The sequence below is a fragment of the Bactrocera neohumeralis genome, chromosome 5 (assembly GCF_024586455.1).
Source record: "Bactrocera neohumeralis isolate Rockhampton chromosome 5, APGP_CSIRO_Bneo_wtdbg2-racon-allhic-juicebox.fasta_v2, whole genome shotgun sequence".
Taxonomy (NCBI): Eukaryota; Metazoa; Arthropoda; class Insecta; order Diptera; family Tephritidae; genus Bactrocera; species Bactrocera neohumeralis.
In genome coordinates, this window is record NC_065922.1 from 59,231,692 (window position 1) to 59,238,824 (window position 7,133).

Below are 7,133 nucleotides of genomic sequence, written 5' to 3' on the forward strand. Positions count from 1 at the left end.
AGCACAGGCGCATGGCCATTGTAACAATTGTCTGGCATACACGCACGCGACTGAGGACTGTGACTCTGGGGCCTTGTGCCAAAAGTGTGGCAGGCAGCATCACACGCTGCTCCACCGCAGCCCAAGACGTGAGGCCTGTGGGCCACCTGCCACTCGCAGACCGCAGCAAACCAACCGTGTGGCACGACGACGAAGACCGGCACCACCCCCTGAGTCACGTCTATGGCGTCCGCGAAACGCAGCATCCACCAGGCGCCATCGTCAAAGGCCACACTACCGGCGCACGTCCGGACTTAGCAACGTTGTGGCAACGTTGCAACAACTCCAGCGATTGCTAGGCTGAACTTTCGCCTAGGAGGGCCGGGATGGATAAATGAGTTAAGTTCCCGCCCTCATACACCACTACACCACACAACACACCACTCACAAAGCAACACTGGCACACTCACCACACTTGGATACAACACTCATCGATTGGAAGCAGAAGTCTACACCTACGCACACACTAATACACGCCGTACATCAACCCAAAATAACTTTCCACAGCCCAACGAACAAAAACCCTCGTCCTGGAAGAGGCCGTCCTTTTCGACAGCGATTTTCGAGCAATAAGCACCGGCGGACGCTTTTACACGTTTTTTGGTATTTTCGGCACGCATCTCAACGTTTCTTTTTTTCCATCATCTTCGGCGCGCAGCTCAACCATCGATCCGACATTGGGAGATCCTCTACGCGGAGCAGCTGAACCAACGCATGAACTCCGAGTGTGCTTTAATATAATTTAAATATTGTTATACATTGTTACGCCTCCACTGGTATCCGACCAGGGAGATTTTCATTACAACCTTTCCGCATTTTCCAATAAAATTGTCACCTTGAAGTGAACAAAAAAAAAATACTTATATATATCGCGTCCTAAAAGGAGTGGGTATTAAAAATAAGTGGTAAGTTAACTAAACGGAAATTTGCATATATTCTTCTTTTTCTTCTTAATTGGCGTAGACACCGCTTACGCGATTATAGCCGAGTTAACAACAGCGCGACAGTCGTTTCTTCTTTTCGCTACGTGGCGCCAATTGGATATTCCAAGCGAAGCTAGGTCCTTCTCCACTTGGTCCTTCCAACGGAATGGAGGTCTTCCTCTTCCTCTGCTTCCCCCGGCGGATACTTCGTCGAATACTTTCAGAGCTGGAGTTTTTTCGTCCATCCGGACAACATGACCTAGCCAGCGTAGCCGCTGTCTTTTAATTCGCTAAACTATGTCAATGTCGTCGTATATCTCGTTTTGCATATATTGCATATAACTTAATACATATCGGGTGATTTTTTAAGAGCTTGATAACTTTTTTTTTTAAAAAAAAACGCATAAAATTTGCAAAATCTCATCGGTTCTTTATTTGAAACGTTAGATTGGTTCATGACATTTACTTTTTGAAGATAATTTAATTTAAATGTTGACCGCGGCTGCGTCTTAGGTGGTCCATTCGGAAAGTCCAATTTTGGGCAACTTTTTCGAGCATTTCGGCCGGAATAGCCCGAATTTCTTCGGAAATGTTGTCTTCCAAAGCTGGAATAGTTGCTGGCTTATTTCTGTAGACTTTAGACTTGACGTAGCCCCACAAAAAATAGTCTAAAGGCGTTAAATCGCATGATCTTGGTGGCCAACTGCCCATGCATCCCGAAAAATGCACTGTTTGGTGTGGTTTGTACGCTGGTGGAATCATTGGACCGTATTTTTTCAAAGATGCTGTTGGACGCAACGTTACGGTGAATGGCGATCGCTATCGTTCGATGCTAACAAACTTTTTGTTGCCAAAAATGGAAGAACTGAACTTGGTTGACATGTGGTTTCAACAAGATGGCGCTACATGCCACACAGCTCGCGATTCTATGGCCATTTTGAGGGAAAACTTCGGAGAACAATTCATCTCAAGAAATGGACCCGTAAGTTGGCCACCAAGATCATGCGATTTAACGCCTTTAGACTATTTTGTGGGGGGGCTACGTCAAGTCTAAAGTCTACAGAAATAAGCCAGCAACTATTCCAGCTTTGGAAGACAACATTTCCGAAGAAATTCGGGCTATTCCGGCCGAAATGCTCGAAAAAGTTGCCCAAAATTGGACTTTCGAATGGACCACCTAAGACGCAGCCGCGGTCAACATTTAAATGAAATTATCTTCAAAAAGTAAATGTCATGAACCAATCTAACGTTTCAAATAAAGAACCGATGAGATTTTGCAAATTTTATGCGTTTTTTTAAAAAAAAGTTATCAAGCTCTTAAAAAATCACCCGATACATATACACTTGCGGCCACGCAAAGCTTTCCACTGTACTTTCTGAAATTTTTTTCGGATTTTTTCGTTCGCTCGGCATTCAATTTCTTTATGTTTTTTGTTAGCATAAGTAATCTAAATTACATTATATAATTATAATTATACTTTTTAAGTTATTACGTTCAATGAGTAAAATATAAACCAACTTTTCTTAGCTTTTACAAAAACGGTCGATTTTATTGTTTTTAAAGTAATAGCGTGACTAAACTTAGTGTTTAAATTAAAAAAAAAAGGTTAAAATAAAATATTAATTTCAAATATAGTGTTTAATCCAAACAAATCCTCCTCTGCATTCCTCCCACAAATTACATAAAGTAATAGAGGCGTAATGCAGAGGAAAATCAACCGCCCCAACTTCACGCAACAGGCGAAAAAGGAGAAACAAAGAAAACACTTTTCCCGCGCTTTTTGCAAAAAAAGGCTATATTATCCCGTCAAGCACAGCAACGATATCCAAGTGAACACGGAGAACAAAATTAAGTAAAGTTTATTACGATATAGTGAACACGGAAAGTGAAAGTGTGTCATCCCGCCATAAAAGAAAACACTTTTATACCCTTTCTTCAACAAAACTAAGTGAAGTTCATCATTATTATCATCAAGAGGAAACAGCATTTCGATCAACAACAACAACACAGGACAAAGGAATTATAATCCACAGCAGGTTACAACACTTAAATTTATTAACTTAGAATTACATTTATCTACAAATTAACACCATTAACCAATATTGATAACACACACCCATATATTTATATATACACAATTGAATATTAAACTCGAATTTTATAACGTTCACACTTAAACGAATTACTTTACATATAGTGTAAATAAAAATAAATTAAAAAAATAAAAAATTTAATTTTTTCATCGCATGTCAGTCTCTTATATTTCGAACTCATTTTGTAAAGCTTACTAACTTTCAATGATTTGTTAATATTTTTGATAAATAACATGTCATTTGCTTATTTCTAAATAAATAATTTCTATAACACAATAAAGTGTTGTCAAATATGCACAACACTTGAAAATTTTGAATGGTAAGCTTTGCGTGGCCATAAGTGTGCATAGATGAGCATTAAATATTGAACTGAATTTCAGAAATTTTTCATTCGATGTCGAATATTTCAAATATTTGGCGTAAATAATTTTTATTATATATATATTTAAATAATTTGATAAATGTTACAATCAATTGCAGGTTCTAATATTACTCATAAAATATTTTCTTTATGTATCAAGGTATTTATTTATGTGAAAATACCTTAAAAACTATAAACAAGTTGTAAAAGTAAGGATACGTATGTATGTTTATGCGTTTGTAGATATCAAGCATATTGGCTGCATTGCACTGCAACAAAATGCGAGCTGTCTCAAGCACAAACTTCCTTTACAAAATAAGGGCTGCCAGCATAAAATGATAAATAGTGTCAACAGCATTTAAATTTCAACACATGACATTAAGCCGCATAGTCCATCGTTTAATTCCAGTGATTATCATGTACTAGCAATTGCAATTGTTGGCATGCTTCTCAGAAGGTTGCGCACAATGTACCATTCCCAGTACGAAATGAAGCAAATGAAGTTGAACCGCGTACATTAATCAATAGCAACCGGAGGGAGAAGCAACCGTTGTTTTTTGGGTGGGTTGTATAAATTAGTCCTATTGCATTAGTTGAAAACACACGTGAATGTCCATCTACTGACTGGCCTTGCTTTCTGTGTAAACATTTCTTCGACGATGTATTCTATGTATAATATTAAGGCATTTCCGAATAGAGCAATGTTCTCGCAAACGGATCACTGACGCAAGTCGAGAAAATACTCGTCAATGTCAATTTTGTTGTTGTCGGTGTTTCTGTTGGCTGTACTGTATTCTCGGGATTGAAATACACACTTTGGCCTTCTATAAATGAACTACCAGTTGCAAAAGATTCATGATTGGTTCATGAATTGCAAAAGCGTTTCATAGAAGTTCATGTATCGACCCATTTGTTAATTTCTGATCTCATCTCGTTTAAGGCCAATAACCGCCATGTTGCTTTCTTTGGTGACGTACTTGCAAACGTATTTGATCGATTTCACCAAACTACAATACTCAAGACTGATATGAGTTTTGATTGTGAAGTAGACAATAATGGCGAATATGGTACGATCCATATGTTGTTGACTTCGATATTCACTCCTCTAAGTTGAATGGTAAATGTTCTGCCACTGTCGTCTGATGGGCTATGACGATAGAGTGGATATCCATCATTTCCAGTTTGCGTTTCCGAAAGAAAACCACATGGATAGTGTTTCGTACATTTATTGTCAGATATACAAACCGAAGTGGGATTTTGGTGTCCGTAAGGTCCATGAACTATATGGGTTTTCATCACTTCGTATGATGATTTCATCAATTTTATCGTGTGTAGTCACCATCCAAAGAAGAAGGTGTGCGTGCGGCAAACCTCTTTTTTGTCACTCAACAGAGTACATATAGCATCTAACAGCACCATATCTACCATATTTGCTTCAAGACAAAGTCCATCAAACATCGTAGCTGTTGTTTGAAAAGTCGTGCTGTGACATCGTGACTATGGCTTGCTGATTGACCGCGATCCATAATTCCACATGTATGTCATCGCATCCTGGGAGTACTCGGTCATGTGCCCTGGGCTGCCAATGTATAGTATGTTGATGCCAAAAAGAACGCCGACCGATATTAGCGCAACCTTTTCGAGGCATGGTAACAAATTTCAATCTGTAATTGATCACTGTGTGTGAAATAATTTTTATTTGGAATAACCGGAATAAAGAAAGCAAATGACAAATTTTAACCATTCAAATAATAAAAAAACAAAACAAAAAACTTTGGAAAAAAAATTTTGTATGAAAAAAAGTTACTTTTTGGAATTGTCAAATTTTCCGACTTTTCCTCACGAAGAGCATACGTTTTTTCTTTTATGTATTTCTAAACACAGCGAACAACGTCTGAAAATTTCATCCAGATTGGTGCAGCCGTTCTCCAGCCTTAGTGTTACTAACGAACATTCATTCGTTTATATGGAAAAAAGAATAGGGCTGTTTTTTGGGTTTGCCGGCAATTATTCGAACTTTTCTCGCCATAAAAACCATCTTTGAACTTCAACGAACATTTAAAAAAAAGAACAGCAACACCAAATTGGTCCAGGTGTTGTTGAGTTATGCGCTAAGCAACACATTTTGCGATTCATTTTTATATTATAGATTTAATGCTTAATGTCGATCATATTTGTAATTTCCATATTTGCTTATTTCTTAGTAACACTATAATACTATCACCTAAGTAAAAGCAGCCACAAATAATGATGAATGATTACGTACCAACAAATTATTGGAATTACAATTGCCCAATTGCTAAATACCTATCACGTCGCTTCTCGTATCAATAAATGTACGAAAAGATAATTTGAGCAACTCTCCTTTGACTAATGTATTATTTATGCAAATATTTATTTGCGAAGGACAGTTTTATATATTTGTTTTATTAAAATTTTCAATATTTAAATATTACTATCAGTTCAATCTAAATCAAATCAAGATCAAGTTTTGTATGAACACTTTTCAATTATGAAGGGTATTTTAGCCTTATAGCCTTATGAGGAAGGAAAAGGAGAGAAGGTAGTATCGTTTTTCACTGTTCTGTAACATTGCGCGCCCATAAGATAGGTCGTGCCAGCTGACACGAGCCACGATTCTACGTTTTTCACTGGTTGTGCTATTAGTGCAGCTGAAGCTAATGCTTTTCTCGTTAAATTGTTTATCTCTTCATCTCAATTGGTACCATTTAAAAATTTACTTAACCTCTATTCTCTTCCCATCAACAATTCCTTTTTTCATGTTGCCTGCGTAGGTCTTTAGGCCATAAAAAATTCAAAATCTTGCCAAAAAGTTTGTATTATACGTGTTTTTATTAATTTTTCATTACTTATAAATAATTTTCATTTTGCATCAACAACAGTGAAAATATAATTTGCTAACAGGTGCACCAAACGTGCTGTATGAATAATTATATCGGTAAGCTGATAGTATTTAGTTAAATTAATTAGTACACAACCTCTCTGTTTTTAGCAGGCTTCTGGTCGTTTAAATATGACCACTGCTTGTTGTAGTAGTATCGGTAAGAATTGCAGCATTTTTTTGTGTGCGACTACAGTACATTCTGTAATATCGGAACGCAATTACTCACTATTAGTAAAGATATAGTGATTTTGTTTTCCTTTAAGATGAACTCCCCATGAAATTAAGCTTTTAGAATTTCTGATTGATTTACGAATAGTAGATACTTCATTTCATTTTCATATTACGTGAGCTTAAAATTAACCTTTTCCCTTATTCCTGTGCTAAGCCTCTGCGTTGTTTTTCGTGATTTCTATATTTTATGTAGTAAAGAAAGTAAAAAGTCATAAAAACTTAAAAACATATTTTGAATTTTCAGCGGTCTAACAAATTATTTTATAATGAGCACAATTAAGAGTTTCTTATCATAAATCATCTGTAACTAAAATGTAATTGCCGTTTTTATTATACTTATCAATTTCTATTTATGCGTGAAGAGAGAAACAACATTTAAACAAAGCAACGGTTAAAAAACTGCCTTAGCTTCTGAATTCACTTAAAGACGCAACATTGTATCTCATTAGAAAGTTATAAAGATCATAAAACTTAGCATTGAGTTAAAATTTATCTATACCAAAAAAATTTTATTGTAATAACCAATACTGCCGCAGAAGAAGTATGAATGAAGTAGCGAAAAGTTCAAAGAAAACAACTG